The sequence below is a fragment of the Anolis carolinensis genome, chromosome 2, assembly GCF_035594765.1.
Source record: "Anolis carolinensis isolate JA03-04 chromosome 2, rAnoCar3.1.pri, whole genome shotgun sequence".
Classification (NCBI taxonomy): domain Eukaryota; kingdom Metazoa; phylum Chordata; class Lepidosauria; order Squamata; family Dactyloidae; genus Anolis; species Anolis carolinensis.
The window spans coordinates 197,966,869-197,988,253 of NC_085842.1; the positions used below are offsets into that span (position 1 = coordinate 197,966,869).

General features: G+C 43.0%; 1 long non-coding RNA gene across 1 annotated transcript in view; it reads left to right on the forward strand.

Annotated features, from left to right (window-relative positions):
* LOC134296460 (uncharacterized) overlaps positions 1-21,385 on the forward strand; it is a 30,784-nt gene extending 9,399 nt beyond the window's left edge. Inside the window, exon 2 of the long non-coding RNA XR_010003211.1 lies at positions 21,113-21,385. This is a non-coding gene — a long non-coding RNA (uncharacterized LOC134296460). The remainder of the gene's footprint in view (positions 1-21,112) is intronic.

Here is a 21,385-nt window from a genome sequence, read left to right on the forward strand (position 1 = left end):
CCCTGAGTTTGCAGGATCTGAGCAATACTGTTGATGCTGTGCTTGGGACACATCTACACTGTAGAAGTAATGTAGTTTGACACGACTTTAGCAGCTGTGGTGCAATGCTATAGAAACATGGGAGCAGTAGTTTTATGGGTCATTTATTCTTCTCTACTGTAGTACTATGGGGCCCTGGTGGCACAGTGTGTTAAAGCACTGAGCTGCTGAACTTGTGGACCAAAAGGTGCCAGGTTCAAATCCCAGGAGCGGAATGAGCGCCCGCTGTTAGCCCCAGCTCCTGCCAACCTAGCAGTTTGAAAACATGCAAATGTGAGTAGATCAATAGGTACCGCTCCAGCAGGAAGGTAAAGGAGCTCCATGCAGTCATGCCGGCCACATGACCTTGGAGGTGTCTATGGACAACACCGGCTCTTTGTCTTAGAAATGGAGATGAGCACCAATCCCCAGAGTCGGTCACGACTGGACTTAACGTCAGGGGAAATCTTTACCTTCCACAGAGCCCTATATCCCAGAATATCAAGACAGAAAATCCCACAATATCTGCTTTGAACTGGGATATTTGGCAGTGTGGACTCAGATAACCCAGTTCAAAGCAGATATTGTGGGATTTTCTGCCTTGATATTCTGGGTTATATGGCTGTGTGGAAGGGCCCTAAGTTATTTGAGTCCACACTGCCATATATTTCAGTTCAAAGCAGATAATGTGGGATTTTATTCAGCTGTGTGGAAGGGACCTATGTCTCCAGATCCTTTCTGAGTTTGGACACTAAGCAGGGTTAGCACTCAGATGAGACCACCAATTAATGCCAGGTGGTGCAGGTGATGTTTCAGAGGAAAAAGTTGGTGAAACCATGTCTGAGTATTCGCTGCTCAAGGAAATCCTATGAAATTCATGTGGTCACCATAAGTTGATAGGCAACTTGAAGGCACATACACAATGAACTATACTTACTCATATGCAGGGGTGGCTGAAGCTATAAGCCGAGTAAGCAACTGCGGGCGGTGCAAAATCCGCTAGGGGTGCTGTTGAGGCACTGGAGCCTGGAGCGCCCAGGGAGGGTGCCTCCCCACATCCCAGTTCAGAGTGCTCAGCCTGGAAAGGAAGGGGGAGGAGCTGCCTGAATGAGTGGCAGCCCCTGGCTGTCTGTCATTCAGGCGGCTCCTCCCCCTTCCCTTCCCGGCTGAGCACTCTGAGGCAAGCAGTGACGGCCAGCCCTTGGTGCTGAACTGGGATGCTGGGGGTGGTGGTGCTGGTGCTGGTGCACAGCTGGCTCAAGCAGGGATAGCCATCCTGGTTCAGCACCGAGGTCTGGCCATCGCCACTGGGCTCAGAGCGCTTAGCCGGGAAGGGAAAGAGAGGGGGCGGAGCCACCTGAATGACGGACATCTAGGATAATTATTTATTATTTCTTGATTGTCTGGAAAAAATATGCTATGTGGTCGAAGGCTTTGGTTTGGGTGGGGTGCCAAAATACCGTTTGTTTACACTTGAAAAGTACCTAGGGCCGGCCGTGCTCAACTCTTTATATGTAATGAAGTATTTCCAAGTTCTGGTTTCACTTTGGTTACAAGTTTGGTCACACTTAGGAGAAGGAGGATTGCATCAGGATACACTAATATTTTATGGGATCGCCAGAATTATTGCAGATCCCAGACAGATTCCCACCCCTCTCTCTCTCTTTCTCCTAAGCAGCCTGCCCTTTTCTGCTTCACATGAGGCCTGAGTTCTCCTTTCCAGGGGCCTCTAAGAGCCTTTGTGTTCCTACTTACAGTCCATTGCATAGCTTGTCACTCAGAGAACCAGCCTCAGAAGACCTGATCTTTGCAGGAGGGTGACTCCGTGCCCAACACAATGGGCCAGATTCAAGACCATGTGCCTGGGAAAGGTGCCCAGAGAAATAGCACAAGAGAACACAAAGACCCAAGAAGGCACCGGTCCAAGTTATGAGTTATGCAACACCTCCCTCCTTTCGTCCCCTTGGCTTCTTCTTTTGAGGCTCCCTCTCACTATGATGAATGTGCTGTGTTAGCCCTCTCAAGCCCATATTGCAAGGACCAGAGATTAGCATTTATATTTGTTCCTACCAGGTTCTTGTCAGGCATTTTATTTTGGCAGTCCTGGTTGTCAGCAAGGTCTAAAGGTTTATGGAGCTCATAATGGTTGGTGAGTGGGTTGCATTTAGCTTTGACCCCTTCTACACTGCCATTTCAAATCCAGATTGTCTGCTTTGAACTGGATTATACATCAGTGTAGACTCATCTATAAAAAGCTCTTTTATATGAGGGTTATCCAGAAAGTAGATTACGTTTTGGAATTAAAAATGAACAAAGTATAGGAGAAAACATTTACCATATGCAGTTGAAAGCCACACCCAAATATCACTTCTCAACATAGTCGCCATTCAAATCTAGGCACTTATCATAGCGATGAATGAGCTTAACAACTCCTTCCCCACAAAACTCTGCCGCTTGCGTCCTCAACACAGCATTTTAGCAACGATGCGCAGCTGCGGAAAGGGGTGACTGGCTGGTTGAGGTTGCAAGTGGCAGAGTTTTGTGGGGAAGGAGTTGCCAAGCTCATTTATCACTATGATAAGTGCCTAGGTTTGAATGGCGACTATGTTGAGAAGTGGTATTTGGGTGTGACTTTCAACTGCATATGGTAAATGTTTTCTCCTATACTTTGTTCATTTTTAATTCCAAAACGTAATCTACTTTCTGGATAACCCTCGTATATTTAGACTCTTATATAAAAAGGAGGCAAGATGGTGTAAGGGGCTGAGTATTGGACTAGGGGCCTTTCCACATAGCCATATAACCCAGAATATCAAGGTAGGAAATCCCACAGTATCTGCTTTGAATATATGGCAGTGTGGACTCAGATAACCCAGTTCAAAGCAGATATTATGGGATTTTCTGCCTTGATATTCTGGGATATAGGGCTGTGTGAAAGGGCCCTCAGAATATCAAGGCAGGAAATTTCACAATATCTGCTTTGAACTGGGTTATCTGAGTCCTCACTGCCATATATTCCAATTCAAGGCAGAAAATATGGGATTTTATTCAGCTGTGTGGAAGGGGCCATAGATCTACAGTGCAGAATTAATGCAATTTGGCATCATTTTAACTGTCATGGCTCAATGCAAGGAAATCCTGGGAGTTGTAGTATGGTGAGGCACCAGTGCTTTTTGGGAGAGAAGGCTAAAGACTGTAAAAATAACCAATTTCAGGATTCGAGCATTGAGCCATGGCAGTTAAAGTGGTGTCAAGCTGCATTAATTCTACAGTGTACATGCATCCTTAGTTATGGAAATCCAATGGACTAGTTGCACTCTCTCATTCTTGTAGGAAGGCAGTGGCATACCTATCCTGAACAAATCTTGCCAAGAAAACCCCATGAGAGGTTGACCAGGAATGGGAGTCAACTTAGGACCCTTCCACACAGCCGTATAACCCAGGATATCAAGGCAGATAATTCACAATACAGTATTTGCTTTGAACTGAGTTATCTGAGTCCACACTGTAATATAACCCAGTTAAAAGCAGAAAATGTGGGATTTTATACAGTTGTATGGAAGGGGCCTTAAAAACACAACAACAGCTTACATCAAGCCAGATTACTCTCATGTGCAGGGAAAACACCACAGACTGGTACAAACAAGCTTTGACATGCTGGTTCTTGAGCATGAACCTTTGTGCTGTGAGGCAAAAACTAGATCTTTCATGACAATATGAACTGAAATGTTATGTAAACAATGATGAGGAGTAGGCGTGTGCAATTAATGAAAAAAATGTTTCAATATTCATTACTAAATTGGGGTGGGAGTGACAAATTGTTTCTAAAGTGTTTCTAAAGCAGTTATTCTCAACCTTCCTAATGCTGAACAGCTACAATGTGTCTTCCAAGTTAACTAACCTGTTAGGAGTTCATGTTCTTTGCCATTTTGTAACACTCACCTAGTATACAGGGGGGAAAAAACAAAGGGACGAGAAACAAAGCATAGTGCATTTTAAAAATCAGAAATGCAAGTTTCCAAACCTGGAGCTCATTAAAGATGGTGTAGGACTACAACTCCCTTTTGCAAAAAAAAATCTAGCATACTAATCAAAACTGACCAACAGGAGTTAGGATATTACAATGAATCTATATCAATCTACACATTAATAAAATTATCACACAATTTTAAAAGACACAAAAGCAATCTACACACAAATAAATATATCACTAAAATTTAAATCACACTTTTCCAAGGCCCTTTCTACGCGGCCATATAATCCAGATTGTCAATGTGGATAATCCACATTATTTGCTTTGAACTGGATTATATGAGTCTACATTGTCATATAATCCAGTTCAAAGCAGATAATTTGGATTTTATGGCAGTGTAAAAGGGGCCTAGGTGAGTAACTTAGGCAGAAATCCTTAGGGCCCTTCCACACAGCCATATAACCCAGAATATCAGGTAGAAAATCCCACAATACCCGCTTTGAACTGGGTTTTCTGAGTCCACACTGCCATAGATTCCAGTTCAAAGCAGATAATGTGGGATTTTATTCAGCTGTGTGAAAGGCGCCTTAAAAGAAGGAGGAAAAAAACCCACAGATAGCTTCAATTGTATTTCAGGCCCCTTCTACAGTGCCATATAAAGTGTGATACATTAAAAATAATAAACAACATTGCAAGACAATAGAAAACAAAAAACAACACAACAGAGTACAAAACAGTCATCAACAACAATGAACTGACACTGCCATATAATCCAGTCCAGAGTAGATAATCTGGATTCAGAAACTGAATTACATGGCAGTGTAGATAGGGCCTCAAGTCTATCCTAACATTCAAACTACTGTGGTGCATTATTTTGGTACCTGAGGCAGAAAATCTTAGGTCCCTTCCACACAGCTGAATAAAATCCCACATTATCTGCTTTAAACTGGGATTTATGGCAGTATGGACTCAGATATTCCAGTTCAAAGCAGATGTTGTGGGTTATTCACCCCATCCTGACAATAAAGCTACATTCATAATAAATAAATACAAATTGTCCACCTATTTCCTAATATGTCTCAATTTTATTTATTTATTATTTATTTACTTCATTTCTATCCTGCCTTTCTCAACCCCAGAGGGGACTCAAGGCAGCTTACTATCCAAATTTGCTATCCAAAAGTAATAGGTTAACACTGCAATATGGTACTAACTATGCTAAAAATAAGGATCCCCCTGTGGCGCAGCATGTTAAAGCGCTGAGCTGCTGAACTTGCAGACCAAAAAGTCACAGGTTTGAATCCGGGGAGCGGAGTGAGCACCCGCTGTTAGCTCCAGCTTCTGCGAACTTAGAAGTTCGATAACATGCAAATGTAAGTAGATCAATAGGTACTGCTTTGGCAGGAAGGTAACGGCGCTCCATGCAGTCATGCCAACCACATGACTTGGAGGTGTCTACGGACAATGCCGGCTCTTCAGCTTAGAAATGGAGATGAGTGTCACAATTTCAGAAAAGCACTAATATATATATATATATTTTAAAAAGCAATGGAGATGAGCACCAACCCCCAGAGTCGGACACGACTGGACTTAACGTCAGGGGAAATCTTTACCTTTACCTATGTTAAAAATGAAATTAATAATATGCAGAGTTCTTAACACTTTGAGAGCAGGGATACATACACACTGTATAATTAATTCAGTTTGATCCCACTTTCCCTGACATGACTCAGTGCTATGGAATCCTAGGAGTTGTAATTTTAGAATTTGTCAAAGTATGAAAGTGCCCCACCAAACTATATGGAGGCCCCGGTGGCGCAATGGGTTAAACCCATGTGCCGGCAGGACTGCGGTTTGAATCCAGGGAGCAGGGTGAGCTCCTGTCTGTCAGCTCTAGCTCCCCATGAGACATGAGAGAAGTCTCCCACAGGATGGTAAAACATCAAATATCCGAGCATCCCCTGGGCAACGTCCTTGCAGAGGGCCAGTTCCCTCACACCAGGAGTGACTTACAGTTTCTCAAATTGCTCCTGACACCAAAAACAAACAAAAAAACCCAAACAAAACCAAACTACATATTTCAGCTCTAACATTGGATTTTTTATTTTTGAAAAATAAAACACATAAATAAAAAAATAAATACAGCTACTTGGTGTATTGAACTAATATTTATAAAATAATAATCTAAAACCAGCACACAGATTAAGTTAAGTTCTGCTTTGGGGTTTAAAATAATAATAGGAGAACATGCAATGTGTATTATCACCAGAAGATGGCACCCACAGCCTCAAATTCAACCTAGGTTCCAATGTCTTTAAGCAGTTCCCAAAGTCTTGGACCAGTCATTTTGCCAAAGGGAAACACTAAAGTTCTGTTCAATTAACCACTTAAGAGCTCTCCTTGTGGTTTTGCCCTTAGCTCTTGCCAGGAAAGCTCTTCAGCTGATTGTAGTACAGTAGAGTCTCACTAATCCAAGCCTCGCTTATCCAAGCCTCTGGATAATCCAAGCCATTTTTGTAGTCAATGTTTTCAATATATCGTGATATTTTGGTGCTAAATTCGTAAATACAGTAATTACAACATAACGTTACTGCGTATTGAACTACTTTTTCTGTCAAATTTGTTGTATAACATGATGTTTTGGTGCTTAATTTGTGAAATCATAACCTAATTTGATGTTTAATAGGCTTTTCCTTAATCCCTCCTTATTATCCAAGTTATTCGCTTATCCAAGCTTCTGCTGGCCCGTTTAGCTTGGATTAGTGAGACTCTACTGTATCAGGATTTTGGGAGTCACTGAATCCTGATTTTGAGAGTCACTGATCCAGACATTTCTGATTTAGAAAACTCCCTATTATATACTCTCAGTGGACCCTTCCACACAGATGAATAAAATCCCACACTATCTGCATTGAACTGGAATATATGGCAGTGTGGACTCAGATAACCCAGTTCAAAGCAGATATTGTGGGATTTTCTGCCTTGATATTCTGGGTTATATGACTGTGTAGAAGGGCCCAGAGATAACCATTTGCCACATCTCTGGAGGAATCACTCTTCTGCTCAGCTTTCCAACCAGGGGGCATTTTAAAGCAGCAACTCACACGGAGACATGGTTAGTGGTGGGCAATTCTTGTAGAAAGTATAAATCAAAAGCAAATCTTGGAGAACAGAGTGAAAGAGAGAAGCGTGTTGCAAATATTAATTCAGAAAAACAATCTGCCCCACCTATCTGAATATTTGGAAACCATGTGTGAGACAATGTGTCAGGCAATTTTTTTAAAAAAAAACCATGCTGAAAGGGTTTTTGCTGTTCAAACTGTGGCAATATGCCCAATCAGCAAATATCACCTTCAGAGACACAGTTCAGCAGACTTTTTAAGTGCTACAAAAACCTGCGAAACTTGTTTGATGAGAGACGATTGTGAGGCAAAAGACACCAATATCTCCCCAAGGAGGCCTTTATCTTATCTGCCTTAAAGTCACTTAGGTGGGGGGTGGATGGGAATCAGCTGCCTGTCTCCGGTCTTAATTTGAAATGTTTCTATCTGGCATTTTAGTAAAGGTAAAGGTATCCCTGACATTAAGTCTAGTCTTGTCCAACTCTGGGGGGTGGTGCTCATCTCCATTTCTAAGATGAAGAGCTGACGTTGTCTGTAGACACCTCCAAGGTCATGTGGCCGGCATGACTGCATGGAGTGCAGTTACCTTCCCACCGGAGCAATACCTATTGATCTACTCACATTTGCATGTTTTCAAACTGCTAGGTTGGCAGAAGCTGGGGCTAACAGTGGGAGATCACTCCATTCCCTGGATTCGAACCGTCGACCTTTCAGTTGGCAAGTTCAGCACTGCACTGACTGTACATCTCCAAAAACAAGCATTTGGTGTTCCAGAATGAATTTGTGGAGTACAGGCGGTGTGGTAGAGGCAGTATGGTAGATGGCATGGGGCAAATAAGACTGGTGGGAAGTTCTCCTGAGTAAATCCCACTGAGCCAAACAGGAGACTTTGTGTACCTTATGTTAACAAATATGGTATTGTATTATCGAATACAATAATACTTGTATGATTGTAGGCTTTCATGGCCGGAACCGGGTGTAGTGTGGTTTCACTGTGAGAGCTGTTCGACAGTGGAACTCTCTCCCCCGGGCCGTGGTGGAGGCTCCTTCTTTGGAGGCTTTTAAGCAGAGGCTGGATGGCCATCTGTCAGAGGTGCTTTGAATGCGATTTCCTGCTTCTTAGCAGGGGGTTGGACTGGATGGCCCATGAGGTCTCTTCCAACTCTACTATTCTATGATTCTATGATTCTGTATGGTTGTGTTCTAGCAAATTTTTTTCTTGACATTTCACCTGCACCTGTGGCTGGCATCTTCAAAGGATCCGATGGTAGTGAAAGTCCCTCACCATTTGTCAGGCCAAATCAAGACAGACATTCAGGTGTTAGGTGCTGCTCCATCTTGCCCTCAAAACAATAGCTAACTTCTGTATTGCTCTTCTTTCTTTGGCCCCTTCTACACAGCTCAGTAAAATCCCACATTTTCTGCTTTGAACGGGAATATATGGCAGTGTGTACTCAGGTAACCCAGTTCAAAGCAGATATTGTGGGATTTTCTGCCTTGATATTCAGGGTTATATGGCTGTGTGGAAGGGCCTTTTGTTTCTTGGAAGTGGGTGCCTAGATTGGTTAGAGGCACATCTATTACTGCCACGTTCCTCATCTTTCTCTCTTTCTCCTTCCATGTCAGGGATGGTGGTAAGAGGTAGCCGTAACCCCTGAGTCACTTGTAGCTCCAAAGCCAGACTTGACTAACATCACCTCCATCAAAACAGCAGCTGATTCCATCATTCCTTGGCCCCAAGTTGTAGGGCTCTTCCACATAGCCATATAACCCAGAATATCAAGGCAGAAAATCCCACAATATCTGCTTTGAACTGGGCTATCTGAGTCCACACTCAGATAATGTGGGATTTTCTGCCTTGATATTCTGGGATATAGGGCTGTGTGGAAGGGCCCTGGGTTATCTGCATCCACACTGCCATATATTCAATTTCAAAGCAGATAATGTGGGATTTTATTCAGTTGTGTGGAAGGGGCCGTAGAGGTGGTAGCTGCATCCCACACTTTACCTGTCCTGTGGCGCTTACAACTGACCTTTTGCCCTCAGGTGCAGTGGAAGAGAATTTTGTCATATTGCCGTTCAAGTTGGGTTCTGCTTCAGGAGTTGGGGGAGAGGTCCACTGAGGGTGCATCTACACTGTAGAATGAATGCAGTTTCACATCACGTTAACCCCACAGTCAGAGCCAGCCCTAGGTATTTTTCAAGTGTAGGCGAACAGAATTTTGGCACCCCCCCCCCAAAACAATCACTGAAAAATAAAAGCGTTGTATAAGCGAAAATGTTGGATAATAAGGAGGGATTAAGGAAAAGCCTATTAAACATCAAGTTACATTAAGATTTTACAAATTAAGCACGAAAACATCATGTTTTACAACAAATAAACAGAAAAAGCAGTCTCGACTGCGCCCCTATATGTTTGGCGCCCGAAGCAACCGCTTAATTTGCCTCATTGTTAGACCGGCTCTGCCCACAGTTCAATATTATGAGATCCTGGGAGTTTTAGTTTGTTGAGGCACCGACATTCTTTGGCAGAGAATTCTAAGGACCTTGTAAAATTACAACACCCATGATTTCATATAAATATTGTAATAAATAAATAAATAAATTTCATATCATTGACCTAAGGCTGTTAACATCGTATCAAATGGCATACTAATTCTCTGACCAAGGTTTTTTTTTTTCATGTCAGGAGCGACTTGAGAAACTGAAAGTCACTTCTGGTGTGAGAGAACATTGCCCAGGGGATGCCTAGATGTTTTGATATTTTTACCATCCTTGTGGGAGGCATCTCTCATGTCCCCGCATGGAGCTGAAGCCTATAGAGGAAGCTCATCCAAGCTCTCCCTGGGTTGGATTCGAACTGGCAACCTTCAGGTCAGCAACCCAACTTCAAGTCATCAGTTCTGCTGGCACAAGGGTTTAACCCACTGCACTATCATGGGCTCCAAGGTAGAAGAACATCCTGGGATGGCTTTGGCTAACAGAACCACAGACTGCTAGTTTAGGACACCTGACCTTTTGCACCAAGAACAGGTCTTTTATCCAATGTCAGATAAAGTCATATAGGGAAATCTGCTTGCTCAGCTGTAAGGCTAGCCTGAATGCTCTTGGCGAACCCTTCAGCCAGAAACTGGCACCGAGCCCTTCCTTAGGAGCTTGCGGAGCAACTGCTCCAACTGGAGAGCTTGCTGTTCTTGGCTCCTCTTTGCCTCCTCTCATGTAATTCTGTATTGGGAAGTCTCTTTTACAGTATACACACTACCCCCAACTGCCCTGGTTTGGTAGGCATTATTTTGATCAATTCTCTCATGTCCCATGTTTTCAGTGGTTTTTAAATGTCCCAGTTTCTCTCTCCTACTCCTGCTTCCCCTGCCTTGGTCCTCAGTTTACTAGAATTGCTACACACTCAGTTTAAAGAGTGCACAAATAGTTTGCACTCGGTTAACACAGAAGAGGATGTGGTGGGGGAAAGGAAGGGACATAATGTGTTGTTGAAGGCTTTCATGGCTGGAATCACTGGGTTGTTGTGGGTTTTCTGGGCTGTATGGCCATGTTCTAGAAGCATTCTCTCCTGACATTTTACCCACAACTATGGCAGGCATCCTCAGAGGTTGAGGGGTCTGTTGGAAACTAAGTAATTGAGGTTTATATATCTGTGGAGTATCCAGGGTGGGGAAAAGAATGCTTGTCTGCTTGAGGTACGTGTGAATGTTGCAATTTGCCACCTTAATTAGCATTTTAATGGCCCCCAGTTTCAAAGTCTGGCTGGTAGCTGCCTGGGGGAGTCCTTTATTGGGAGGCATTAGCTGGCCCTAAGTGATTTTTGTCTGGAATTCATTGCTTTTTGAGTCTTGCTCTTTATTTACTGTCCTGATCAGTGGTTCTCAACCTATGGGTTCCCAGGTGTTTTGGCCTACAACTCCCAGAAATCCCAGTCAGTTTACCAGCTGTTAGGATTTCTGGGAGTTGAAGAAGTACATCTGGGGACCCACAGGTTGAGAACCACTGTTTTAGCTTGTCTTTTCTTCCTCAATAACAACTTTTGCCATCTTGTTCACACTCTGGTGTTGCTTGGCCACATATGTTCCAGCTTTCATCAACAAAATTTTGGAGGGTGTTCTGCACAATTATAGCACTTTGATGCCCCTGTAACTGCCTTCACAACATGCTATGGAATCCTGAGATTGACATCTGACTGAAAATAATGTTTCTTTCCTTTGCTGTTTATCCACTTTTGCCGGAGTCCTATGTCCCTAGCCCCAGCAAATGTGGAGGCCTGACTGCATGTGCGGTTATAATTCCACTCTCTCAGTGGGGCATTAGTATGCACTCCACACTCTGCTCTCACTCTTGCTTGTGTCAACTGAGATTCATACTTCCCAGGATTTACCTTGAGTTGAAAAGTGACAGGTTTCCCCATTTCTCCCTGCAATTGTCTCTTGCACAACATCCCAATGCAGGGAGTTCCACTGGTTAATCACATGCCTGCTGCCCGTGGGTTGTAACGTTCATGCAATAATCTTTTTCTTGTACTTTGGAAATGACCCACGGGCTGAATGGGGAGACACTCCCCTCCCTGCCCTTTAAGTTAATGGCAACTGTGAGAGAGGAATTACCATTCAGACAGAACACAATGGATCAGTTGTTCCTGCAAGTATCACTTGAAACCTGCTGTTAAGAAGTCAGGATGGGATTGTCAGCAGAAACCAGGGGGAAAGGAATGCAACAAGCTGCTGGAAGAGCCTTTTCCTAGCTGTCTCCAAATGGCTTTTTATTTTCACCTAAACCTGTTCAGTTGCCAATTTGTAAACCTGGGAAAGGAAATCAAATCCATTCTTTAAAATACAAACCCATGAGTTTGCAGGTCATAGAAATGTGTGGGTCTAGGTCCATTTCTTTCACACCTGCATAAACCACAAAATTTCATTTTAGTTTTTCAGAGCAGCCAGGAAATCATAAGACGTTTACTTATTGGGAGGAGAGCAATGACCAATCTGGATAAAATAGTGAAGACATCACGCTGGCAATGAAGGTCTGCATATTAAAGCAATGGTATTCCCTGTAGTAATCTATGGATGTGAGAGCTGGACCATAAGGAAGGCTGAGCAAAGGAAGATAGACACTTTTGAACTGTTGGAGGAAAATCCTGAGAGTGCCTTGGACTGCAAAAAGATCCAACCCGTCCATACTCCAGGAAATAATGCTCGGCTGCTCACTGGAGGGAAGGATATTAGAGGCAAAGATGAAGTACTTTGGCTACATCATGAGAATACAGGAAAGCTTAGAGAAGAGAATGATGCTGGGGAAAATGGAAGAAAAAGAAAGAAGGGCCAACTAAGGACAAGATGGATGGATGATATCCTTGAAATGACTAGCTTGACCTTGACCTGGGGGGTGGCGATGGCCAACAGGTAGCTCTGGCATGCGCTGGTCCATGAGGTTACAAAGAGTCAGAAGCGACTGAACAAATAAATAAGTTTTTCAGAGAGATGTGGAAGGAGATACTGGTGGCAAGTTTGCTTCCCACTGTGGGAGAAGGAAAGCCATCAATAGATGAGGCAGGAAACCTACCTGGTATAATAAAGTACACATAAATTAACAATATAGGATGGTGGTCTTGCTGAGCTGGCAGTAAAGACAACTGAACAGCACCCTATTTTGAGTTGTAAGAGCTTCTCATATCTTACCTGGGAGAATATTTATTTATTTGTTTATTTACTCTATTTATACCCCACCTTTCTCGACTCCGAAGGGGACTCAAGGCAGCTTACATATGGCAATTGTTCAATGCCTTAAAAACACACACAAACATAAACTTAAAATAAATTTAATTAAAATTAATGCATATTAAACATTTAAAATTGCATTTAATGTTAACATTGAATGTGTTTAATAATGTTTCATGTTTTATTAAGGGAAGGTAAAGTTTGATGTTTTATACTGTTTTTTTTATCGAGGGCATTGAATTGTTGCCAACACTGTGAACTGTCCTGAGTCCTCTTCAGGGTTGAGAAGGGCAGCATATAAATACCGTAAATAAAATCACACCATCCATTATGTAGTCATTGCACATATTCCAAATCTATTATTACGCTGAGCTATTCGCCAATGGCCTGATCTCAGATTCAGGTTTTTTACTTTCCTTCTGAAGGTTAGGAGGGAGGGGGTGACCTAATGTCCCTGGGGAGAGAGTTCCACAGCCGAGGGGCCACCACTGAGAAGGTCCTGTCTCTAGTCCTTGTCAGTCGAGCTTGCGAAGCCGGCGGGACCAGACTATCTTAATCTTCGAGATGGTTCATAAGAGAAAATATGTTTGGACAGGTAAGCTGGGCTGGAACCATTTAGGGCTTTATAAGCTAAAGTCAGCACTTTGAATTGTGCTCGGTAGCATACTGGCAGCCAATGGAGCTGGCACACAGGGGAGGTGAATGCTCCCTGTACACCACTCCGGTAATCAATCTGACTGCTGCCCATTGGACCAATTGAAGATTCTAAACAGTTTTCAAAGGCAACCCCACATAGAATGTGTTGCACTAATCTATAAGGTAAAGGTAAAGGTAAAGGTAAAGGTAAAAGTTTTCCCCTGACGTTAAGTCCAGTCGTGACTGACTCTGGGGGGTTGGTGCTCATCTCCATTTCTAAGCCGAAGAACTGGCATTGTCCGTAGACACCACCAAGGTCATGTGGCCGGCATGACTGCATGGAGTGCCGTTACCTTCCTTCCAGAGCGGTACCTATTGATCTACTCACATTTGCATGTTTTCGAACTGCTAGGTTGGCAGGAGCTGGGGCTAACAGCGGGCGCTCATTCCGCTCCTGGTATTTGAACCTGGCACCTTTTGGTCCGCAAGTTCAGCAGCTCAGTGCTTTAACACACTGTGCCACCTTCTATTCGGAAGGTAAAAAGAGCGTGGATCACCGTGGCCAAGTCAGACTTCCCAAGGTATGGGTACAACTGGTGCACAAGTTTAATTGTGTGAAAGCTCTCCTGGCTACCACTGAAACTTGAGATTCCAGCCTCAGCGATGAGTCCAGGAGAACTCCCAAGCTGTGAACCTGCATCTTCAGGGGGAGTGTAACCCCATCCAAAACAGGTTGTAACCCTATACCCTGTTCAGCCTCTGTCTTGTCTGGATTCAGTTTTAATTGGTTCACCCTCATCCAGTTCTATACAGCTGCCAAGTATTAGTTCAGGACCTGAACAGCCTCCTTAGTAACAGGTGGGAAGGAGTGACAGAGTTGGACATCGTCTGCTTACAGGTGACATCGTACTCCGAAACTCTGGATGATTTCTCCCAACGGCTTCATGTAGATGTTAAACAACATGGGGGACAGTAATGAGCACTGCAGGATCCCACAAGACAATGGCTATGGGGCCAAGCAGGTGTCTTCCAACAACACCTTCTAGGAACAAACCTCCAGGAAAGACCGGAACCACTGCAAAGCAGTACCACCAAGCCCCCTACCTGTGACGCATCTCAGAAGGATACCATGGTCAACGGTATCAAAGGCTGCTGAAAGGTCCAGAAGAACCAATAGGGACACACTCCCCCATCCAGTCATGGCGAGTCATAGATAGAAAGGGTATCCATTTTCTTACACTTAAGAAAAGAAGACACAAGTCGGTAAAATAGCAACATGGTAATATGGTACTTGTGACTTTATGATGTTTGGAATTTGTTAAAAACAACAAAAGCAACACTTAAATTAGATGTGAAATTTTTCAAAATGTGCCACTGGAAGAGTTACATTTTGTAGTCTACATAAACAGTGAAAACTAAGCCTATTTAGATTATTTATTTTGAACTGTTTGTAGTGTCATTTTTTAATTGGCAGCTTGCATATTATTTCCAAGTATGACGAGATATCTAGGCCACTGAAACTTAACTTCACTGGTTCTTGGTGAGACATACGATGTTGTTCAGAACGTGCTCCAGGTTTTAAGATTTCAGCAGAATTTACTTATGTAAAGGCTAAAGGTTTTCCCCTGACATTAAGTCTAGTCGTGTCCAACTCTGAGAGTTGGTGCTCATCTCAATTTCTAAGCCAAAGAGTCAGCGTTGTCCATAGACACCTCCAAGGTCATGTGGCCGGCATGACTGCATGGAGCACCATTACCTTCCCACTAAAGCAGTACCTATCGATCTACTCACATTTGCATGTTTTCAAACTGCTACATTGGTGGAAGCTGGGGCTAACAGCGAGTGCTCACTCTGTTCCCCGGACTTGAACCTGTGACTTTTCAGTTCGTAAGTTCAGCAGCTCAGCACTTTAATATGCTGCACCACTGGGGGCTCCTAGAATTCACTTACACTTTTTTTGGAAAAAAAAAAAGAAAGAATTTACTTACACTTTTCCAAAAATATATTTATTCCAAAAATATATTTACAAATATTAGGGTCAGAATCTTGTTTCTTTAAAGTGTGGAGATTCATAAGAAATGCAGTTCGGTGCAATGTCATTTCTTCCCTGGGTTTTCAGCATACATTAAGTCCATTTTAAGTTGAGATTGTAAAAATAAACATTTTACACTCCTGGACAGAATGTAGACTTCCCATTTTGTTTGTACTGTAAATCAGCTTATTTCTCACAATAGACTATGCTAGATAGGACAAATGGGAGTTGTAGGCCAAAAGCCCATGGAAGGCCGCAAATCTTCATCTCCAAGTTATGGCTATTCTAACACATTTGGTGAACACCAGGCTAGGGAGGGATATATAGGTTTTTTCTCCTTTTCTTGGTATGAGACTCTGGGTGAGAAGGAAAAAGAGGAAGTCTGTTTGCCAAGGTTGTATATGGCTCAGCATGACCATGTCAATTATGATGATTTTGCATTATTACACACAAAAGTTGCCAAATACCATGGTCGGCGGCAAGAAACCTTTCCAAGTTTTAAGTGTGTTTATTTGCATAAACACATCCTGGATCCAGCTGGCTTTCATGTAAATGGGATAGTGAATCCATTCAATTAGTTGAAACTTTACAAGAATGATCTCTTATAAAGTTGCAACTCTCTGGCAATTTAATGCAGTTTGACACCACATTAAGCTGCCATGGCACAATGCCATGGAATCACAGGAGTTGTATTTTTGTAAGGCACCAGCACTATTTGGCAGAGAAGACTAAAGACTTTGTACATCTATACCTCCCATAATTCCATAGAATTGAGCCATGGCAGTTAAAGGGGTATTAAACTGCATTAATTCTGCAATGTAGGTTTTCCTTCTCTCTCTGTGTAGGGTTTTGAGTGGGGTGGTTATTTGTTTATGTATTTTTCTTTTGTATGGCTTTGAAGGTTTGCTGACTTTGTTTGCTACTGAGTCCCTTCGGGGAGATAGGATGATATATAAATAAAGTTTATTTATGTATTCATTTATTAAAATCTCATCTTTTTCCGTATCCTTACAGATTTTAACTACCAGTAACTATCTTGTGTCATGCAGAGAAAAGGAAGAGATGCAAAGAAGCTGCTGCCAGCTGCTGTGATCATATGAGGCTGTTTATGTACTGATCTAAGAATGGGAAGGCATCCAATTCTGAATCTTGGCCTGTTAGTTCAACCTCATTTCCTGAGATTTTGTGGTTCTGGAACAGCAGACAGGAGAGTGATTCAAACATATGTTTGCATCTGTTTGTGTGAGGGATCATCATAATGTCATGATAAGAACTTCTAGGGATTTCCACATCTGTTTGGAGAAAAGAAATTCTAAGATTGCAAGTACAAATAATAATAATAATAATAATAATAATAATAATAATAATAATAATAATAGTGCGGTTTTCTGGCATTGTGTATTTCTGCCGCTTCTGTGACTGTTCATTTGGGTTTTGATGATTCCGTAGCCCACTTGTCGATGGATGTCCAGAATCAGCAGCATCCACCGCGGTCCTTTTTATCCTGGGCGACGACCGAGCCAGTATAGACTTCGTTTGGGTTTGATTCTCCATAATGCTAATGGGTTAGGTGCTCTTGGTTGTGCTCCTCAGCTGAGGCCTCTCTGGCTTGGTTGGACCTGCCGGTAGTTACACTACCGCCAGCACAGCCCTCAGTCATCATTGGAGCAGCTAAGCCCCCCCACCACGTCAAGGTGGCACCTGCCGGGGGGGGGGGGTAATAATAATTGTGCGGTTTTCTGGAGACAGAAGGAGACAGAAGGCCTGATCCTTGCAGCCCAAGACAGCCCAGGACAAAGGCAATTCAGGCCAAGATCGAAAAATCAGCTGATGACCCAAAATGCAGATTGTGCAAGGAAGCTGACGAAACCATTGATCATATCCTCAGCTGCTGTAAGAAAATCGCACAGACAGACTACAAACAGAGGCACAACCATGTGGCCCAAATGATTCATTGGAACTTATGCCTCAAGTACCACCTCCCTGCAGTAAAGAACTGGTGGGATCACAAACCTGCAAAAGTCTTGGAAAATGAGCACACAAAGATACTGTGGGACTTCCGAATCCAGACTGACAAAGTTCTGGAACACAACACACCAGACATCACAGTTGTGGAAAAGAACAAGGTTTGGATCATTGATGTTGCCATCCCAGGTGACAGTCGCATAGATGAAAAACAACAGGAAAAACTCAGCCGCTATCAGGACCTCAAGATTGAACTGCAAAGACTCTGGCAGAAACCAGTGCAGGTGGTCCCGGTGGTGATGGGCACACTGGGTGCCGTGCCAAAAGATCTCAGCCGGCATTTGGAAACAATAGACATTGACAAAATCACCATCTGCCAACTGCAAAAGGCCACCCTACTGGGATCTGCACGCATCATCAGAAAATACATCACACAGTCCTAGACACTTGGGAAGTGTTCGACTTGTGGTTTTGCGAAACGAAATCCAGCATATCTATCTTGTTTGCTGTGCCATACAACGTCATTGTGTTGATAATAATAATAATAATAATAATAATAATAATAAACTTCAAAGACTCTGGCAGAAACCAGTGCAGGTGGTCCCGGTGGTGATGGGCACACTGGGTGCCATGCCAAAAGATCTTAGCCAGCATTTGGAAACAATAGACATTGACAAAATTACGATCTGTCAACTGCAAAAGGCCACCCTACTGGGATATGCACGGATCATCCAAAAATACATCACACAGTCCTAGACACTTGGGAAGTGTTCAACTTGTGATTTTGTGAAACGAAATCCAGCATATCTATCTTGTTTGCTGTGTCATACAATAAATAATAATAATAATAATAATAATAATAATAATAATAATAATAATAATACAATTTATTTATTACCTGCCTCTCCTGATGGTTCAAGGTGGGGTATAACAAATTAAAAAATAAATGAACATCAAAATACAATAAATCACATAGATAAACACACATACACACACCACATATATGAGACAAGCTATTCCAAACACAGATACAGAATTGACATATAGAGGCACTAGAATGTAAATCAGAACTCATGATTGAAAGTTGACTTGGTAGACGATCTGCCAGAAGAGATGGGACTTAAATTGTGTTTTAGATTCTGACATCTCATTTAGCTGTCAGATCTCTTCCGGCAGATCATGCCACATTCTTCTTGGGGCGGCCGATAAAATGGGATCCATGGGCAAAAGAAAAACAGGTTTTCACATGTCTATTTTATTTTTTGAACCGTTTTTTTTTGTTATCTCATGTTATAGCATTCCTATTTTGTTTTGGCCCTTTTACTATGGATTGGTCTTCTTCAGATACTACACATTCAGACATTTCTGGTCTTGCTGAAAATCTCCCTCCATATCCTGGACTGTTAAACAGTATAAACCGTCAATATACCCATGAAGACCTGTTTCATCTTTTGCCATTACAGGCAGTCCCCGAGGTACAAACATCTGGTTTATAAATGATCCCTAGATAAGAACGGGGGCAAGACCACAAGAATTGAGAGAAATCTACCCCTAGGAAAGGAAAATCACTCATGAAAGAGTTATCATGGGGGAAAGGTGTCTCCACTGAAGTTTTCTCAACAATCCCTGTTTCCACAACAAGCCAAAATGTTCAAATCCAATTCTCAGAAGGACAGAAAGTCATGTGAAATCTCAACAGGGGCACAGACAGCAAAACAAACACCACAGGAGTGTTAACTCTTCCCTATGCTAGCCAATATATGCTAGTCAATAACCCTTCCCTATGCTAGGGAGCATCTGGTGGTGCAGTGGGTTAAACCACTGAGCTGCTGAACTTGCTGACCAGAAGATCAGCGGTTCAAATCTGGTGAGCGGGGTGAGCCCCCACTGTTAGCCCCAGCTTCTGCCAACCTAGCAGTTTGAAAACACGCAAACATGAGTAGGTCAATAGGTACCGCTCCTGTGGAAATGGTGCTCCATGCAGTCATGCCGGCCACATGACCTAGGAGGTGTCTATGGACAACGCTGGCTCCTCAGCTTAGAAATGGAGATGAGCACCAACCCCCAGAGTCAGACACGACTAGACTTAATGTCAGGGGAAAACCTTTACCTTTACCTATGCCAGCCAAAGTTATATATATAGCTGGAGCTAAAATTTTTAAACTTGAATACAAATTCAACTTAAGAACAAACCTACAGAACTTTTGTCTTGTTCATAACTTGGGGACTGCCTGTATTTCCCAAACACCAGAATGTGTTTTTTCTGGTTAAAACTGAAGGCAAACTTTACTTAATAAACATCTCTCTTGATCTTGATAATTTCCTGAGAGATTAGCGGATATCTTCCTCACAAGGGCAGGCCAGCTCAGCCATTAATGTTGCCTGCTCAGCTTTTGCTTAGTACTTTCTCAGCGGCGGGGATGCTTCCCGTTGTAAACCTACCAGCTGTGTCTCAAGAAATCCCAGCAAATCCTTACATCCTCTGTCTGGGAGATGTCACAGTTTCCACATTGATAGGGGGAGTAGTGAGGAATGATGAAGGTCCTTTGGATCTTCTTCCTTGAGTAGACATCAAGTAATGGATCCAACTATTGCGTTGCTTAAGTTTTTCATCCCAAAGTGGGACCAGTGTTACAATAAGGTGAGGCAACACTCTTAACTGGCAGATATTCAATAGAGGCAGCAATAGCAGTAACTTAACCCTTCTTTCTGAATATGTGGCCATCCCAGTGGAAGTGGATCATACAATTGTCCTAAAAGATCTAGGGATTCCTATCAACAGCAGCAGCAACAACAACAAACTTTATTTATACGCCACCACCATATCCCAGAAAGACTCGGGGCGGCTCACAATGCACTCAAAGGGGAAAACACCCAAAATACACAAAGTGCAAAAACAAAACAAAACAATAACACAAAAGCAATAACAGTCCACATAAATATCACCCCCCCCCCTCCCCGTTAAGATCAGTAAAATGCAGCAATAGCTGCAGGTATACAATAACTGCCCCGGTGGCGCAGTGTGTTAAAGCGCTGAGCTGCCGAACTTGCAGACCGAAAGGTCGCAGGTTCTAATCCTGGGAGCGGAGTGAGCGCCTGCTGTTAGCTCCAGCTTCTGCCAACCTAGCAGTTTGAAAGCACACAAATGTGAGTAGATCAATAGGTACTGCTCAGGCAGGAAGGTAACAGTGCTCTATGCAGTCATACTGCATGACCTTGAAGGCGTCTACGGACAACGCCGGCTCTTCGGCTTAGAAATGGAGATGAGTACCAACTTCCAGAGTTGGACACAACTAGACTTAATGTCAGGGGAAAACCTTTACCTTTTACTCTAACCCAGGATCAAAAATTGTGTTGCATAGTGTAATTGTATCTACAAAATTAAGCCCACAAATATGACAGTCTGACTATACTTCCCTCAATCTCGACACTATCTTCACCCTAGTATCTCACTGAGTTTTTTCATATGCTTGACATTCTTTGTATTGTTTCATTGTCATCTTTGCTAATTATTGTGGCATCTTTTTCCAAATAAAAACACCACGCTGCCCCTTCACCAGAGGTGAAACAGAGAGGAAGGATCAGGCTGTAAAGATGAGCAATTCCTCTTTCTAATTGCTTTGAACTCTCCTGTCTCCAGATTCTGCTGCTCCGGGCTTGTCTCATGGCACGGGTGGCAACTCCTGCCCTTTACTCCAGAAAAGACCAATGTAAAGGTCAGAATGAACGTCAAGCAGTTTATCCCTGCCTTGAAGAGGGACTGCGCAGAACATTAGAGAGAACTCAACAGTGCCAGTTTGGGATTATTTTCCATTCTAGTTTGGGCCCCCGGAATCACATGCCTCCAGCACCATCCCTCCCCCATGCGTGCAGCACACACTTGGGACAGCAAATAAAGGAGCCATTCAGAGTG